We start from the raw sequence: 19679 nt of genomic DNA on the forward strand, positions 1-19679 counted from the left end.
AAGCTGTTTAGGGGGTTACCCATCCCTATTAAAACTGAGAGGAACTGATATGATATGCTTTTTTCAAATGGTTTTCTAAATGAAAGTGAGAGGGATGGACACAAATCAAGTTGCCAAATTCATGTCAGTCCAGCCACCACTTTGCTGATGTGGTCCAGTTGCAATGAAAAGCCGCAGTCTAGTCTGCATAGTAACTCCATCGCTGTAGTCCAAGTAACAGCGAGGCCGACTGCGGAGTCAGCTGTGCTCAGGAGAATCACTCCGGATTTACCTGGGTAAGACTGAGAATTGAACCTATTCCATGAAGTAATCCATCTCCTATACAAGCGTGTGAAGGAACTCCAAAATTGACATTACTAAACTTCCCAAGAGTATAGCATTTCTGTGTACCATCTTTTCAGCTTTGGATGCACTTGTAGAAGCCTGTTCTTCTACCAGTCATTATGACTTCTCATACTTTGGCTAGGTAATTGATGATTACTGACTAAAGCCTACAAAATTGAAATAACCCTAGAGTTCAACAAATGCACAGTTCTTCACATATGCCAGTATCTTGGCAGAAATGCTTGTAGCAAATGCTACAGAAACAAGAACAAAACTAGTTGTTGGGCACAGCTCTAAAACCCCATAAAAAGTGTTGCCAGAGCAGTACCACGCAGGCTGAAAAAGATGATTTTTAAAAATGCAGCTGCAGATCTGATGCTCACATTCGTATCAGCTTCTTCACCTATGGATGACAAAGCATCAGGATGTGAACCTTGTCTAAACCATGTCTAACTTCTGACCTAGAGAGTGACCAGATCTCGGGAGGGCATGACTTTCTACCCCATTTCTAAGCTTCCTGGTTCTATCGGGGTTGAACGCTCTTAGAAAAATAATCCTTTCTGCAAAGCTGTTAAATGCTCCTTGCTATTTCACTGAGTGCTATCTTATCACCTGAGAAGTCATACTGAGTATTCTACCTCCAGTTTCTCAAATTAGTCTAGTTCTTGGAAATGAAAATCCTATCTCAGATCTTACCGGAATATCATCACAGGAGCCTAAATGCAAATAAACAAGAAGAGTGCACACCACCGAGGTTTAGCAAAACCAATTTTTTAAAAAATTTCTAGCCATTCAAATATCGTTGGTTTTAAAAATCCTCTGAGAAGTGAATATAATGGTATTTGCATTCCTTCAACAGAGATCAAATACGAATCAAATAAGCCAAGGGAGGAAAAGAGAGCAAAAATATAAAGGACTGCAAAAAAAGGGAAATGATAGTATCTGCATCTATCTATCACTAATCTATAATTTTATAGATACAGCTAGATGAAAAAAGATGAAAAGATAGCAAAGAGAAAAATATATTAGTGCTCAAGATAAGAACAGACGTTGCCGAGCGACTGATCTTCGCAACTTTTCCTGAAGACCCAGATTGTTGTAAGTGATCTCACATGAACTACCCACAAATGAAACTGGCAACTTAACCCCCATTCAGTGTGTATTTGACAGGCTTTACTGAGGCAGTTCTGATTTCTGATCAGAATCACTTTTTTTTTTCCCTTCTGCTAATAAGATCTTGCATACTGCTGAATAGTTCTATAGAAAACACGGGTTTTAAATTACTAAGGGCAGGGGAATTGACAGTTCAGCTGAACTACACAGATGTTTGAAACCCAAAAGCTCTTCACAGACGTTAGTGAGAAGATGTTATTTCTTAAGTTAAAATCTTCTTCAAGATATTACTTCTTAAGTTGACCTTTCTTAAACAGATTTTTTTTGGTAGTCTTAGAAACTCGGCATAGGACCAAACAGGCCATCTTTTCTTGTCTAGAGTAGTACCTTCTGAGCAAGGGTGGAAAAACATGTAGTATTTCATAAGGGATCTTTCCTGAATAGTGCAGAAAGAGTTGTAGGTTCTGTATTTGTGAACAGGCAGAGAATGACGTTTTCCAGAGAAGCTTTCAAAAGCGTTAAATTCACTCTAAGAAAACTTCTGAAACTTGGGCTTTTCCTGTGAGCATGTGATACACATGCTTCAAAAACATAAAACCAAAGAACCCAATCAAAATCAAAAACACAAAACCGATAATAAAAAGCCATTCAGTTGGAGGGATACTGTAACTAGGATCTGTTTCTGGAAAATGAAAACCAGCTTTGCACTCTTTCTCTGCGTGCATAGGCTGCTGAAGCATGCATTTTAGTTGCCTCTGTCTGAATACACTGCATTCTGGCAATATGGCAAGATCCCAGCAAGATAAAACCATGAGATCATATTTTGTAAATCAGAACTTTCCCAAAGAGTACTAGTGACATAACACATCTAGAAATTAGTAAAAAATATCAGCGGTTTCCATCTGTAAAAGCTCCGTTTATACCTATTTATCATCTAATGTTATATGAAATTCATAAAAGTGTGAGTGCAACAGTTAAAACAGCACTGAAGAATTGGACCAAATAACCAGTTTAGGGACCTGGATGACTAAAGCATTAGCTCTGAATGCAAAGGTAAAGGGATAAAATTCTGCCCATGTTATACAACCGTAAATCTGGAACAACCCTTCTGAGGCCCCTAGAAATTCTGAGATGTTATAGGAATATAGCAGAGCTCAAAATCTGCCCGAAATCACTGTAGTGCTATCATTCATTCCTAAACTCCATCAGAATATATGTGTTTACAGGCACAGGAATGGCAAAATTAGAGACAGAAATTCATAAAAAGAGTAAATCCCTTAACAGAAAAAGACAACACAAAGATATTCAAGCTTGAATGTTCTGGAGTTACAAACTGTAACAACTAACCAATTTTCCATTTTCTTTCAAACGTCCCACACACCTAAGCCTACAAGCAGATTGTGCTCTTCAATTATCTCTGGATGTAATACTCACAGAAAGACACAGGCTGTAAGCAATGAAACATAATTAAATTGGTTTGAAAAGTGCCTGTCCAAGTACCTATGATTAAATTATTTCATCTTTAGTTTGGGGCAGCAAGTTTCCCAGGATCGTATGTACCTACATCATAACATGGATCAAAGTGTTTGCCATGTAAAGTGAGAAACAGGCCAGTGCAAAACTGACAGAGTTAATCCATGGTATACACTTTCCCATCATAGTAAATGCTGTTTCTGTGCAGTGAGCCATCAGAAATCTCAGTTCTTTTTCCTGTAAGTAATACAGCTCTGGTTAGATTAATTTGCCCTTTCCGAGTTACTGTACTTTAATTTGCTCTGTACTTTAGACTTCCTCTGCAAGCTGCAGTTTAACAGATTTTATGAAGACGTGTCCTGGTTTTGGCTGGGGTAGAGTTAATTTTCTTCCTAGCAGCTGGTATAGTGCTGTGCTTTGGATTTAGGATGAGAATGATGTTGATAACACACTGAGGTTTCACTTGTTGCTAAGTAGTGCTTACACTCGTCAAGGACTTTTCAGCTTCTCATTCTCTACCGACTGAGAAGGCTGGAGATGCACAAGAAGCTGGGAGGGGGCACAGCCAGGACAGCTGACCCACACTGGCCAAAGGGCTATTCCATACCATATGGCGTCATGCTCAGTATAGAAACTGGGGGAAAGCTGGCCAGGGGGCTGCTGCTCCAGGACTGGCTGGGCACCAGTCGGCGGGTGGTGAGCAACTGCATTGTGCATCACTTGCTTTGTATATTCTTTTATTATTATTACTACTATTTTATTTTATTCCAATTATTAAACTGTTCTTATCTCAACCCACGGGGGTTTTTTTTTGCACTTTTACTCTTCCAATTCTCTCTCCCATCCCACCAGGGCAGGACTGAGCGAGTGGCTGAGTGGTTCTCAGTTGCCGGATGGGGTTAAACCACGACAAGGTGCAACTATGTTAGAAGAAAAATATTGTTATGTGTTCATAGTGGAGTTCCAGAGCCACAGCGCTTTAATCCTCTGTTGGCTATATACATTAAACTTCACAGTTTCTGTACTGCTTCCGAGCATTGCTATGACATTTTAAAGTCACCATGAATAAGTGTTCCTTTGTGGCAAATACTTAGTCAAGCTAATTTTTTTTTTTTTTTAAGTTATTATTACTGTCACTGCAGAGCTCCAAATAAATGATAAGGAAGTAGTAAAAATAATGATTGCAATATCTATCATAGTGCACTGATAACTTAGGCCTGTAACTCCTGTGCAAACAGCTTGTGGGGTGAACCGAAAAACATATTTCATATAGCTTTAACTTGACATACACTAGCCTGAGCACAAGCTCAAAAATTTCACTTTAAAAATTACAGTAATCTGTGAGATACTGTACCTGAATTTTCTATTGCTTTCATAGCTTGGCAATCACTTGGTACGACCACTTGCACAAGCTCCTGCTGATTCTTAGGCTTACCAACAAGATCTCCTCTTCTGGATGCGAGAGACTGTCTTGTTTAACGTATCATTAAAAGGCTGTGATTTGCACCAATCTTTGCCAACGTACAAGCACTAAGCGTGCTTAATTCTGTGGGTGTTAGTACAGGACCTGGGGAACCTGAGATAACAGGAGTAATTTTTCAGTGTAAGTAGGCTGTTAGGGGGACGTTCACCTGCACGGGCCCTAACTTGGCATGTGGAAAGGGCTATGTGTAAAACAGGAACTGCGATCTAGATTTCACCATACCTTTCATTATTAATCAGACACCTCTTTCTCTCCCTGTTTGTATGAATTGTACACAGCGAACTTGTTTTCTTCAAAGAAAAGTCAAGGATCTTCCTCAATTAGCCACCTCCTCTCAAATCAAATCAAAGTTTTAATAAGCTGGCAAGCCATACAAAACTATTAACAACATCCTAAAGAAGAAAAGCATATTTCTTGCCATTCCTCAGTGAGCTGGAGCCCATTTTGATAACCTGGTTAGCTTCCAGCTTTGCAAGCTACTGAAATATTTTTGGCTCTGGACTATAATCAGACAAAATGAACAAAAGGGAAAACAGTTATCATAGAAGTTTTCTTTCTGGAATTTAAATCCTGCCATCTCCTTCAGTTTTGCAAACTGACACCTTTTCAGACTTCTTCTTTGTGATAAAACCTGGTTGCTGTGTTTACAGTGTCACCTGAATGGCAAATTCCCACTGCAAGAGGAGCAATGGCTAAGGCTTACTTCCCTGCTCCCGCAGCAAACTGCCCACCTAGCCCGTGAGCCTCCTCTGTAGTTTTGCCTTTGGCTTTGAAGTTTCATCTTTATTGCAGTCTAAACACTCCCTAAAGATGGAGAATTTCATCTTGAAGCTGGCAGAGTTGTTCTCATTTCTCCACTGGTTGTGCAGAAAAAAATATTCTGGGCTTTGCACAAAAGCTTGGTAGCTCTTTTAAAAGGACTTCCTCTCTTTTCGAGGTCATTTGCTTTAAATATAGGGAGCAGTAGTTAGGGAGCAAATGAAGGAGACGGAAGAAAAAAGTTTGAAATTAATTAAGGCCTAGAGTGTAATGAAAAAAACCCAAAATCACATTAGAGATCATTTTTTGGATATGGCTTCTGTTCTGACCTTCCCCAGCCAGGATTCATTCTTCCGACAGCAGCCCAGCTGCCTTAGACACGGACTATCTGCTCAGCAGTGTTCTCCCAGACGAGGTGCCCAGTGCCCCCAGGCCAGCTTTCAGAAAAGGCTCAAACTCTGTGCAAATCTGAGCATTTTTGCAAAGGTCTGAGGATCACCACAGACTGGGTGAAGCCAGAGTCTCCTCTCCTGCAATGGCAATGGATTCTGATGTCGCTCAGAGGAGGGAAGGATCAAAAGTATTAATCTAGGCTACCTCAGGAAGGAGACTACACTGAGAAGATGCCAGTCCCTCTTAAAATTTTAGATCAGGTTGGATGTCTTAGAATATTCATAAGGCATAGGACATTTTTTGCAGACAATATATATTGCAAGCGCTGTCTTTGGCTGAAGCTTGAAGAACGTGAGGGTAGGTACTTAAGAACACAACACACAAACGTGAAAGCAAGTAGATCAAACCTAAAATAAGAAAGAGAAGAAGAAGTAGTGCAACTTTCTTTGGATCTGGTCAAAGCCGCAGGTCGCTTTACTGTTATCTGAATGGGATCAGATATTGTTGGCATAGTAATATGCAAAAATCATGTTATTATACACGCACACAATCTGTTTTATCAGCTAGTACTTCGCAATGCTACAAATCACCATTTCCCCTCCAAGATCTTCCCTAAACAGTGAGTAATCTAAAAGAGGAGTGCAAGGAGTTTTACACCAGATGAGGAAATAAAGAGGATTCATGGAAATGTTCGTTCCCACGTTAAATGGGAGGGCGCAGCAGAGATCCTGCAGTTTTTATTCAAGCTGAAAGTCTGCTTCAGTCCTGTGTGACCTTTCTTGGGGAATTCACTGTACAATTTTTAATTTAACAGAAATAAATCCAATTTAAAGTGTCCTGAGATATCCAGAAGTGGAGCAAACAAAACTTCTGACTTGAAAAGGTCAGAAATGAAAATCTGTCAGTCAGTGCTATTAACTAACACAGTTTGAGCTGCTCTCCCGCTCTTTTCTCTCTAATAAACTACTGGAAGACGAGGTAAAAGAGCTATGATGAAGGCATTTAGAAAAGTTACTTATAAATAACAGCAAAACGCAGACGTAGGTGTAATCCCGTGGACAAGGGCTCCCTCTGTGCAAAGATATTCCCTGTCACAGGACAGGAACAGCGTGCCACAGCGAAAGGTGCCAGCAGTGGGAGGAAGCACATAAAACAAATTAGCCCTCTCCCCTTTCCACCAGTAAATCTGGCTGGTAACAGCTGTTACCTACCCGGTTTATACAACCTCTTCTCCAAAATCTTTGATGTCCAGAAGACTGGAAAATCTAATCGTGTCTTGGGGAAGAGAATAACAGAAATATTGAGAAAGTAATAAAAACACAAACAATTCTCTTATTGCAATACTGGTCGAGAAAGAAAGTTCTCCAGATCTAGTTAGTTAGCGAACTCTTTTAGAAACCTGTCATGAATGGACGAAATTTACTACTCATTGTTATGGAAATAAAATTTAAAAAAGGACTTGCTTCATTCAGCAATCTTGGGAACAATATTTTCCTTTGCTTTGCTAAGGACAACTAGAAAATGAGAGCATTGAGGCTTCCTCTGAAAGTCTTCAGCTTACACAGCCAGAGCATAGTTTAGCCCATTAGCCCAAGGGCCTGATTCTCCATTACATCAGCTCTAATGGAATTACACTTGTGCAATGAAGACGATAACGAAATAAATAAAGAGGTCGCAATATCTCCGGTCCTACCATACAACCAAACCGGCGGGACACGCCGTACGCCGGCAGGTCCGTGTGAGGCACCAAGCGCGGAGCAGCTCGGTGGCTGTCTGCCGTGCCACGGCTTCCCAGCCGGAGAGGCGGCCTCCCAAGAGAGGCACACCGAGCCCAACCCCACGCTGGGAATGCCGTAACTCCTCTCCCCGGCGCTGACGAAACGGCTCGAGACGTGCTACCCCTGACATATGCCCCACAGTAGTTAAATGAGGAATGAGAGTCCTCTTCCGTCCCTTTCGCCCCGGACAAAAAGCGGCAGCTTTACGCAGACAGGCACCGCTGGGGGCACGTAAGCGGGCTGCGGTGCGTCGCCGCTCGCTCACGTGGGGGGTGTGGGGCTGCCCGGCGCGGGGGTCAGGCAGGGCTCGGCCAGCTGCGCGGGAAACAAACAGCAGCTCCTGCAAAACGGAGGCAGGGGGCCGGTCTCCACGCACCTGTTGAAACAAGATGAGAAGATTTCGGCTAGGAATGCCAATACGCCTCTCCTGCGCAGATCCTGCAGGCACACCTGTGGTACCTGGCAGAGATTGCAAAACTTTGCACAGAGGGGACCGCTCCCACTGCTGTAAAACAGGAACAGGACTCATACCGAGTCTGATATGCAAAGTGAGAGAGAGCATCTGAATTTTAAATAGGAATTTTAAAGCTCTTCCTGTATCACCATCCCATTCACCTACCGCTCCTGTGCACGCAAATCTCCCCAGACAAGCACCTCGGTTACATGTCAGATAATACCCCCCGAGAGCTATTTCTTTTCTGTTTAGAGATTATTCAGTACAAACTCTCATTGGCTTATTTTTCTTTTAAATCACTACAAAATGTCTCTCTGTTTTTGAGGGGAAGGAAGGTAGAAGGGGGGGAGGCTAATGCATTTTAAATTTTAAGGGAAAGAACCCCTCCGAAGTACAAAATCTTTCAAAGACAGACTTACGTGGTTTGTGAAACTTGTGTGTAACTGCTGTTTATAACTTGTACCACACTCTGCCTCCTTCACCCTCTGACACATAGCAAGAAAACTGGATTCAAAATGAGATTGCACCATGGTGAATTCATTCCTTGAATTGCGTCGTACGTTTCAGCAATACACAGCGTGGGAACACGTCGATTAGCTCTCGCTTTGAAGAAATTGGATTTGCAAAGGTCAGCAGTGGCTCGGCCCATTTCTCAGCAGATCTTTGGCTTGCTTTTCATCCCGGGACTAGCAGGGAGGAGGTCAGAGAGGAATGACAAAAAGAGTGAGCTTTTTGAAGCGAGCCCAAAGAATCTGACCGTGCTCGCAGCAGTGTGGAGGTTTCTTTTGCCCAGAGCTAATAAATAGGTAGATTTTAAACCAAATTTACGGGAATAACTTTCTGGGTTTACTTTACATACCAAACAATTCATTATTGTGGTATAAACTAAGAAATGCTTTTGAGTGTAACTTTCGGTCTGGTGAGAGCTGCCTGAAGCTAATCCGTAGAAACAGCCCGCTCGCCCTCCCCCATCCGTCCCTCTTTTTGTGCGAAGGGGAGCAGCCAGCCTGCAAAAAAGGTGGAAAGAGGCAAAGCTCAGACCCCAGTGGAAGTGCGAAACCCGGGGAGTTTGCGCTCTGTATTTTTCCTTTGAAACACGTTTCCCAGTTGTTTAGCTTGCTCCCGTGCCAGCGTACTGAGACAGAGGTAGCTTCATTACCCTTCCGAGCCGGAAAACTCACAAAATATTTTGGCCACCCTCCACACCTTATTAACATAAACTGGAGTTTCCTCCTGCCGCTGGCAGGGCAGGGCGCTGGGAACGTGTGATCTCGGCATCTCGGCGGCTGTCGCCGAAGTCCGCCTTATTCCTGTGGTGAAGGATTACTCCTGGATGCCGAACAGGGGGTTGCTGTGGGCACTTACGCCGGAAAGCCACAAAAGAGGGAAGGAGGTGGGGAAAAAAGAAACGAGGGCAGGTTAGAAAGGAATCCAAGAAAACCAGCAAGCCTGAGTTCCTTCACCTGTAAATATTAAACATCTCTTGCAGAAATCTAGTACGTACAGACTGAAATGTGTCTCCTAGAAAACTGGGAATAATGGACTTGTTTGCTCCATTAGTGTATTTTTTTGGCAGGTCCCTTTCACGTGCCTTGATTTCTCTGGCTTTAAAGCCTCGTGAAGGCTTGCGGCGTGGGGAGAGAGTTGAGAGAATAGCTCCAGCTGCTGTCGCAGGTCTCTGAGAGCTGTAAAAATTTGCTTTTCCCTGGCTCTTCCAACACATAACATTGCAGCACTCTGGCATAAAATACAATTTAGAAAGTATCCAAATCATAGAAGGCCAAATCCTGATGCCCTGTAGGTTCCTGTTAAGTAGCCAGTACCAATCCAGGTGAATTCTCCCTGACATTAACTGAACAAAAGCTGAATGCCAGCCTTCGTGCTGACTAATTTATTCGACTTGGAGAATTCCCTTCGCAGTCGGCCCCAGGGACTCGCAGAGGTCTGGCTGCTGCAGGAGGTGCCAGCAGGAATACTGCAGGTCTTGGGAAACCTGCTGGAGGGGAGCATTTACAGCATGTGTAAAAGAGGTGTAGGGCAGAGCGTCTCAGGAAGATGAAATGAAGAGTGGCGAAGAAGAAGATGAAAAGAGAGTGGCTATCGTCAAAATGACAGATGAGTGATGTTTCTGTGACCTAACAGGAAGTAATAAACGCTGGTTTTAGGCTTTAAGTGGGGAAATGGCTTGTCCGCCTACTGCTGCATAACTACATCAGGCTTCCCCCAACATCTAATCATCTCCATGAAAGAATGAGTCTATGGAGGGCTTGTAACAACTCTGCCAAGGAGATTGTGCCAGCTCGCCTCGCAAGTGTTATGTTACCACGGAGCCAGGCATACCCTGGAGTTTCTCATTACCTCACGTACCAGCAACCTTTCAGCTGAGCCTTCACTTTCCAGTTACAGATGTGGAGGCAAGAAGGGGATCTGAGTAAGGTTCCCTGGCTAAGGGGACCTCTCTTCAGAAATAGCAATTTGTGCTAAATATGACATTCCCATCTAGAGGTTTGGTTAGAGAATCCTGTCTAGGAATGTAAGTTTTAATTGGATTGATTCCACAAAATTTGACCTGTAGGAAATTGTCACTCATGGACGCACACGTCATTTGCAAATTTTGCGTCTGTGTATCTAACACGCAGAGTTTAGGCATAAGGAGGTGTATCTGGATTACCCGTGCACAGTCATTCACACTCAGCAATCAAATCCCTGAACTAGCTTCTTTTTTATACTTAGCATCTTATTGTCTCTCTGTTTTCATTTTTAACACGCTCTTTTATGCGTGATATTTTTATCAACACTTACGTCAGCTTCCTTCAGTGGAGAAAGGTGTCCTCACTGCACCTTTCACATATGAATAAGCTTCATAACTGAAAACACAAAGTACTGGTTTTAGCTTTCTTTTTTCAAAAACAAACCAAAGAAAGTCAGAAGGTTAAACAACCACAGTTGAGCCTACCTTGCTGAGCCGCAATAAAAAAGAAAAGAGTGGTCTGAACACACATTTTTTTATTAAAAAAGAATGCACATAAGTTACAGCTGCTGACCATGTAGCCATTCTTTTTATGAGGTGTTTCCCTATACCCATATATGATTTCCACATATAAATTCCCTGTTGGTCTGAAAACTGCTCGCATGAAACTGGTGTTTTTCTTAATAAATTGTCCACAGAATCTGTATTTCATCTCTGACATAAAAAGTTCATTAGGGAAAAAAAGCATCCCAGTGTCCTGGTGGAAAGCAATACCAGACACTATCCAAGCTAAAAAAAGATCTGCCTGCTGACTCTGTACCCTTTTTTTCCTGCTTTTCTACTTAATTATTTTCCATAATTTAATAAAATCCAATATAACATAGCATACTATAATGGTGCCTGCAGTAACAACCATCTAGTCCAGAGCAGAGAAAAAAGCAATTCTGTTTCGTTGAGTATTTCAGTATGTTAAATTTTGTGTCCTTTAAAATTCTCTAGGAGAGGGAATAGGCACCTAGCTCTGAAACAGTCTGCCTCCAAGCACAGAAACCCTGAAGTCCTCTGCTCTGAAAGAGCCTGTTTGATGGGATGCCCTCGAACCATGCAGCGTGGAAGCCTGGGAACTGCTCCAGGTCTCCTTACTGGGGTCTTCTCACAAGGGAAAATCACTGGAACCAAAATCAGATGTTCCATATGGGATGCTCAGTTGTAAATCTGAGAAAGCATTAAAAATATGAAATTGTGAAAAAATTCCCCCAGCGCACACATGAAAATGAAAACCCACATTCATCATTACCTCTGCTACTCCACGTAGAAAAGAGGCAATGCTAAACTAAACCGGATGGCCGTGTATTAAGGGTCATCTAATGCTCATACTATGGAAGCGCAGCCATCTCCTGAAGAAACCAGTGAGTTCAGCAGAGACCGGGTGAAGAATGTGCTCCTAAGAGATTCCTCCTTCTAGAGAAAAATGCTTGGTTTGGCAAACTGTTGGATGTTTGTCAGAATGTGACAGATGGGGGACATTTTTAGCAACACTTCGCTGAACTAGTGTAGCAGAGCGTGGTCCCCAAAAGCGCAGTTGCTTTTCATTCCCATAATTTACTTTCATCTGTCTTTTTCAAAACCTTCCCTAATTAAGCTTAATTGCCATGCAGTCACACATTAGTGCAACATTCTGTCCACTTATGGATCACCCATAAAATGTTTCATAGCATTAATCCTGGAAAGTGGTAGATTGCTTGTTTTGTTTTGTTTTCTAATGTGCGTAAGTGCCTATAATGCATAGTGATGGCTTTCTGGAACTGATACTTGACTCTGATTATCATGAAAAGATTCTTAGCTTATATCAGAAAATTAGAGAGGTCAGAAGGGTGTTTGTGTTTTGGGAAAAACAAGCATTTGTGATGATTTGGAATCTAATATCTTGGGTGCAGAACTCGGACATGGGGATTCCCAGCTCCATGTAATATTTAACTCCTTCTTCACAGAATCACAGAATCGTATAGGTTGGAAAAGACCTTTAAGATCATCGAGTCCAACCGTAAACCTAACACTACCAAGACCACCACTATACCATGTCCCTAAGCACCTCATCCAAACGTCTTTTAAATACCTCCAGGGATGGCGACTCAACCACTTCCCTGGGCAGCCTCTTCCAATGCTTGATAACCCTTTCAGTGAAGTAAAATTTCTTAGGACAGTTATGGGCCAGACCATAACAACTTGGATACCCTCAGCTTTTGTGAGTTCGCTAGGTTCTCTGCAGCCCTTAAGTCTCAGTGACTTAGACTCGCAATAAGCAGTGATCTGATGACCTAATGAAACCCATGAAAACTATCTTTAAAGCTGGACAAAGGTCTAGTCTGGAGGACGCCTATAAATAGTTTGTAGGAGCTGATCCATAACAGAGTATTTAGAAATAGTAAAACAAAACAACAGCAACACAGAATCGCAGGGAAGTCCACTGAAATATTCTTGTAAGCAGCTGATTATTCATCTCTAAAACTACAGTTTATTTGAGTGCAGTAGCTCTCATACCTTTGAAGTCAAGAAGACCCCTGAATTTCTAGGATGCTCAAGCAAAAGCAGCAAGTACCAGGTACCTCAGAAGAAAGCTGCTCGCAAGATGCTCCCAGACAGAAATGCTCAGTCAAGCTGGGTGGGCTGAAAATTCACACGACTAGAGGGACAATGAGCAAGAAGACAAGGAGAAAGTGGTGTTAGATAATAAAATCAGAACTTTCGTAGCAATCAGACAACAGCATAGTTTATAGCACAGAGATATAGCATGAGGGAATCCCAGCCTCACTCCCTTTGGTGAGAGTTGGAGTTCACACAATATGAATAAAAATTTCATCTACCATTTGCACTGGCTACTCTTTCCTATGGTTTCTGGGCACTCTAGGACAATACCAATATTTTTGCCACTGCCAGAAATACTTTTCTTAGTCCAGAAATGACAAAGAGAAAGGGAAGAACAACATTTAGGTCCAAGTTAATATTTCTAAATTATCAATAAGTGATTAAGTTACATCTAGTCCTTTCCAAAGCTTTCAAGCTTTATAGGGTGTATATGTTGGAAAGGGAAAAATGAAAGGAGAAATACCAAGAACTCTCTAACCAGCAAGGACTAGTTGCACATGTAACTTATTACCTAAATTTGTCCAAACTATACAGTACTACAGATGCACATTCTTTGAAAAAAGGAGGGCTCTTACATTATGCATGTGAGACAAAAGTAAAATAGAGAACAGCAGATACACACATTATTGCCTGTGAGCCCAGAGGCAAGTTCTGATGATGATTTAATATTTTAATGTCAGGGAAGATCATTTTTTTCAGTCACTCCTTTAAGAATTTCAAAACTGAGCAAAAGAAACCCCCTACTTCTAGTTTAATTGACTTGAATAAAAATGCAAACATATAATTTTTATTTTGTTTAATAAAAGCTAGAAAATTTCAAAGGACACAAAATTTCTTCAAAAATTTCTTTCTTAAAAGCCACACACACAAAAACTCATTGTTATCTATGTTGATACTATCTTTGTCCCTTATTTACCACCCAGCCCTAGCATTCTTTCTGGGTGGGAACAGCGCAAGGCAAACACTCATGGGCAAACTGAAGTGACAAGCAAGCAAGAAAAACAGAGTAAAGAAAATGAAAAGTGTGTACTTGCTCTGCCAACTACGCTGCAGGATACTGAGGATATCATAGCTGCATTGAGTTAGTCCTAGAATTTTAATAGGTCATTATAGAGGAACTCTGACATATATTATTAAAGAGAACCCCCCCAGCTCAGAAATGCTGGAATAAATTAGCATGTTGCAATTCTACTGACACCAAGAGGGTCATTCCCAGGGAGAAACTGGTGTCGTCTTTTGTTTTGTCAAGTAGGATTCATTCCTTCAATTTCGAATTCTTTTTCAAATGTTAACACGTCTAGATGGCATAAATGTGGCAATCCTGGAGGCTAACCATACAAGGCAGGCAGGCTTGTTTGCTACAGGGCTTCTGCACTGCAGGTCCTCAATGTCTGGGGTGCAGACATTGCACCCCATCCAAGAGGTATAGGCAGTAGGGTTAGGATATGTATTTTGTGGAATATGGCAATCTGGAATGGCTTTGTGGCTATTTACTCAGAGAAAGCACGGTGCCACCTCTCTGTGACTGTTTCTATGCATCTTTTGACTTGCTTTTAAAAATAAGCAAAATATCCAATCTCTAAAAATACCCACTACTCAAAAATATACAGTGCCTTAGGGAAATGAGGTTACAACATAATTGTGTTGTACGAATGTTTGCCTGTCATTTGTTTGCTCTTTCCCCCCAGTTTTAACTCCATTTTACAGAAGGGCAGAGGTCTCGAGTGTCAAGTTCTTACAAGTCCTGTGCAAAACGGGGACAGCCCACGACCGCGTACGCGGCAGCGCTGCCCTGGCCACGCATAGGGTTCTTCCTGCCTGGCGCTGGAGGCACGAAGGACAGGGAGGGCTGGTGGTGGCGGAGAGCTGGAAAGCAGACGATGAGGCTGAAGAGACAGAAATCCATAGGAAATGAGGCCTCTTTAGTTTGGCTGCCTGTGGGTCAACTTATTAACTGATTCATACCATTTTTTTTCCCCTCAGTTCTTAGGTTCTGCTGAAAATTATTTTTCTGCCAATGATGCTTTCCAGGAAAAGACTGCAGCGCTCACTTCCAAACTCCTGACAGTATCATTTATATGTTGAACAAGAGGGCATAGCAAACAAGCTTTTTCTTATGTTTTGCTTTAACCTTGCTGATGCCTTTTCAGTGAACTATGAGCCAAATTCTCCATTTCACTGATTTAACAAGTGTGTAGTTACTGACATCCCCAGTCCCACTCTTCCAGGTCAAGATCACGTTTCATTAGAGACCAGCTGAGCCTGCAGACCTCCGAGTCCATTTTCTCAAAAATGCTGGTCTCACGGATTTTAGTGGGAGAGCATGTGTGGGTTGGGGGCTCGGTACCCACCTGCGTATAGTACATACTTATATTTAATTCTGAGATGCAGCTACCCTGATGGTTATAATCCTGTCCCATAGAAAACAATCTTAAGTCCGGAGCCTGTTGCTATAGACCCAGTTCGAATGTGGTCAATCACATTCTGTATGTGGTCAATGAATTCTGTAGGTTTCAGTGCCCCTGACAGTAACAGAAATCCAGTGACACCAATGAATCGTGATTAAAAATGCAGGAAGCCTCAACAGGGAATGATTTCAGCTTTCCCACTTTGTTTTGATTAATATTTAATTCTGGTACAAGCATTTGTTCTAACGAACGTATTTTGCTCATTAACAGTGTTATCGCTCAGTGAATAACGAAAGAACTGTGATGAACTGCATTGATTAAAAAACCCTCCATAACTATTTAGGAAACCAAAGATATATTTAGGGTCCTAGGCAACAAACATCAGTTACCTAAGGCACCCCAGGACAGAAATACACATTCATGATTATACACAGTAATACCATTTTATGGTTTATCTGAATGAAAAGTGTTAAGTAAGTTTGTATAGTTGACGTCCAGATCACTGCAATCGAAATACATACAAACCTGGGTAATCTAGTCCAGACAGAGAGAAGCACCTTTCCACCTGGGAGCAAAGAACAAACGCTATCACGGTGCGTGGGGTGAGAGGGGTGGTCCGAAGACCCCCAGCGCAGCCAGCCGTCAGGAGCGTGGCTTCTGCGGAGCCGGCTGCCCACCCTCCCGCCCCCCCTGCCAGCGGTAACTTGCTGGAAGCCCACAGCCCAGCTCTGCGCTCTGCTGCTTATGGCACCTCAGAAAGGGGCAAAGGACTTAAGTGAATCTATTAACTATTAATGCTTCTCGCTAGATCTGTGAATTTACGCTTTGGCTGTGATGCAAAGCATTAATTTAAGGTAACGATGCCTCAAGCTCAGGAACTGATATCCTGCGCTGTCCTTCTGACAAAAGTTTGAGATAGCTGCGATAGCAGAGAGACAATTTCTGCCACTGCTTGCGCTCAGGCAGAGTTACACTCACCGAAGGCAAATTCTGGCTGATACAGTTTCTGACACGACTGGAAGTTTCCTTGCTTTCTCTGTGTTTCATAAAAGACTGAGATCAATAAATCCTTTCTATCTTCTACTAAGGAAAAAAACGTGATGTGGTATAGCTTGGGAAAATACAAACTTTGAAGACCTACTTCTGATGCCATTTCAGAATTGCTTTAATGGTTTGCCTGCTGTCCTCATTGCAATGGCTTGTATCACCATCCAGGAAAAATATACTGCAGCAGTGTACTTATTCATGATGAAAATTCCACATGAGTTACACTCAGAAATATTAGAACCAACCTATACGTATATGCACACATAGTTAGAATTACAATTTTTTTAAACAAAATCATAAAACCCCCGCAGTAACTCTGTCTTGAGCCTAATTAGCATAGCAATGCCACCAGTCTAGAAGTGTATAACTTTGCATATTTAAATGTATCTGTATAAATATCCACCTGAATAATTTTATCTGCCTCAAGAATATACAAAATTATCCGAGCAGAAGTTCTTTAGCCTTTAGGTAGACTTCAACAGTTAAAAAAAAGCACCACAACACCACAACACCAACAATAACAAAAATATTTATTCTTTCAGCTGAAGCCATTACCCAACTTCCCAGCACTAATCCTGAACTCTGCTTCTTGCTAGCACTTACTGTGCTGTAAGTACGACAAAGGGCAGACAAGAGCTCCAGACAATATAAACTGAAACGCTAGCTCGAGCGTAACCGGAGAACCGAGTTCTGCCAGACCCTGGCAAGCCCGAACTCGCGCAGCTTTTACCGGCAGGTCATTAGAGAAAGCTCAGCTGTGGCTGCTGCTCAGGCGGGCAGAGCCAAGGGCGTCGCTGGAGGGGGGCCAGGACGCGCAGCGCCGCGCACCCCGGAGCCGCGGTGCCTCCGTCGGTCGAGGAGGGGGAAATAACGGGTGGTCATTGTGCTGCATGGCTTCGTTTAGAGGAAGCCCTGACTTACAGCCCCCCCCGTTTTGGGAAGGGACAGACCCTCTGGACCTACAGAGCACCGTGGGACTGGTTCTGTCGCTTTTATTCGCACTAAGCGGGCCCGTTCCCCCAAGCAGACCCAAACAGTCGCGTGAACTCTGCATAAATAAGGTTATACAGCTACCAATGTTCTTTAACCAAAAAGAGATAATACCAACCACGAAACCTGAGGGGCTTTTTCTTGTCTCCTGCCCATATGAAAGATGGCATTAAAAGAGATTAGTTTTAAACCACTTGCAATTTCCTTATGCAATAAAAGATTTTCTTTGCTTGGAATTTTCCTATTTATGGTGTGTATTTGGACTCAGTATAACATAATACTTCCCTCAGTATCCCTGCTTTTAATGATGCTAGCAGTATTTGAGCTATTCATCAAATGTGGCAATTGAAACAGCTAGGAGTTAATGGGAGCATGAGCAGTTTGACAAACACAGTCTATTTGACAAGGCTGAGGTCAGGACTAAAAGAACTGCTCTTGGTTAAATAAACAAAAAAGCAACAAAGTAAAAGCAAAATCTTTGCAGCCATTTATCAACTTTGAAAGCCTTTTTGTTATAAGAAACATAAAGTGAAGCTGCACACAGAGATGGGAATTAAATGCAGTTGGAAGAATTCAGTTGGCTTTTTTAGGTGAAATTAAAAAGCCCAGTTAAAACTGAAGGATTCTGTCCATAAAACTGACACGCAGCTACATAATACCTAAACCTACACTTTAGAGCTATCTGCTTCTGAACAGACTCATTATTTTAAAGAACCCAGTCTTTTCCAAGATAACAGACTGATTCAGGTGGCATTGAAAGGAGAATGATACGACAAGAGATGACTTTCCCCACGTCTGCAAAGCAGGAAAGCACTGTGTAGGCATGGTCAGGACCACAGCTGAGACTCCATCCATCCATTGCTGCTTTAATAGCAAATTTACCTGATATTAATCTGTGCAGGGGGCCCTCCAGAGAGTCTTTGCAAAATATCCGAGTTTTGCGTTTAGACACAATATTGCCTGTAGGAAATTCCTGGATATCAAATGACTCCCTCTACTTGGTTCATGGACCGTCTTTTTTTTTGACTTGGGGAGATTAGTTTAGGCTCATCTTTTTTTTCCTCTGTCCAAGCCCCTGGAGAGTCTAGGAAAGGAAGCACTGAATTCAGAAGCACTGACTCTGTTCTTGTGCTCCCTGAGTAAAGTGGCTTTCAGAGCATGCAGCACATTTTATTTATATAAAAATAAAGGGTAATTTCTCTACCCTTTTCTTTTAAGTGCACATAGGCATGCAAAATCAAATCCTTACTATCCTGGGTTCAGTCTTGCATCCTACATACCAAAGGCAGTCTCCAGGCATTATAGTGTTGACTTTAATGGGAACAAGACTGACCTTCTTGTGATTCAGCTTTCCTGCTGTTTAAATTTGGGAGTGATAATATTCTCATGACTAGATAAGACAATACAGATTTAGGCACTCAGAAATTCTTGGATATTATAGCTGTGCAGAGTGCTTTTTAATCATCTGCCTACCATCACCTTGTGTAATCGTTTATATCACTGTCCAGAAACCACAAGTACCATTAGGGAATTTCCATCAGAAGCAAGTAATCTGGCAAAACTCAGTAAGCTTTTGCAATCCTAAAGTTTCAGGAAAGGTCTTTATGGCTTTTGGGCTGGACATGTTGCCAGATGCAAAATCCCTTTTCTTTTGAGACTTCTCCATCCTTTCTATTGCTTTCATGCTTTTACGGCTATTGGCAGTTTAGAGACAATAAAGAAAAAAGGCATGTATCGAGGCACAAAGACAGCAGAATGGCTAAGAATAGTTATAAATTTACAAATTAATTTTGTGCATCTTACTTGTTTCTCTAATAGCTTCCTTTTTTTCTTTCATAAGGCAATTTGTACAACTAACTAATATATTTAACAACTCTTATTGCTGCTGGAAAATCATGAAAGACTTCTTTTCCTGGAAGTGATTGATTATAGTCTGGACAAATGAAATAATTTTCCCTCTTCTCTTCTCATTATGCTTTGAGCAAAACACCCATTACAGGAGCACTGTGCAGCCATTTGGAGCTAGGAAATGTATTCCATTTAGCCTGTCAAACACAGTTAAACTGCTGTCTTAACTCTGCCTCTTTTCCAAACCTCCTTTTCAAGACTACATTAATATAACCTAATTTTGACAGAGCATTCTGGACTCTGGGCAGCTCTGGCTCTTGAGCTCTTTTCCATCTGGAATGGGCTTTTCATCTGCTTAATCCCGGGGCTTTCTGGTTAGTTTCGTTCAGTTGTTTTGTAATATACAACCTACAGTTGTCTTATAAAATAATTTATAGTACTCACTTGGACTCCTTTTTGGAACTTTCTATTTGGAAAAAAAAAAAATCAACCA

This window comes from Mycteria americana, chromosome 3, assembly GCF_035582795.1.
Source record: "Mycteria americana isolate JAX WOST 10 ecotype Jacksonville Zoo and Gardens chromosome 3, USCA_MyAme_1.0, whole genome shotgun sequence".
NCBI classification, from domain to species: domain Eukaryota; kingdom Metazoa; phylum Chordata; class Aves; order Ciconiiformes; family Ciconiidae; genus Mycteria; species Mycteria americana.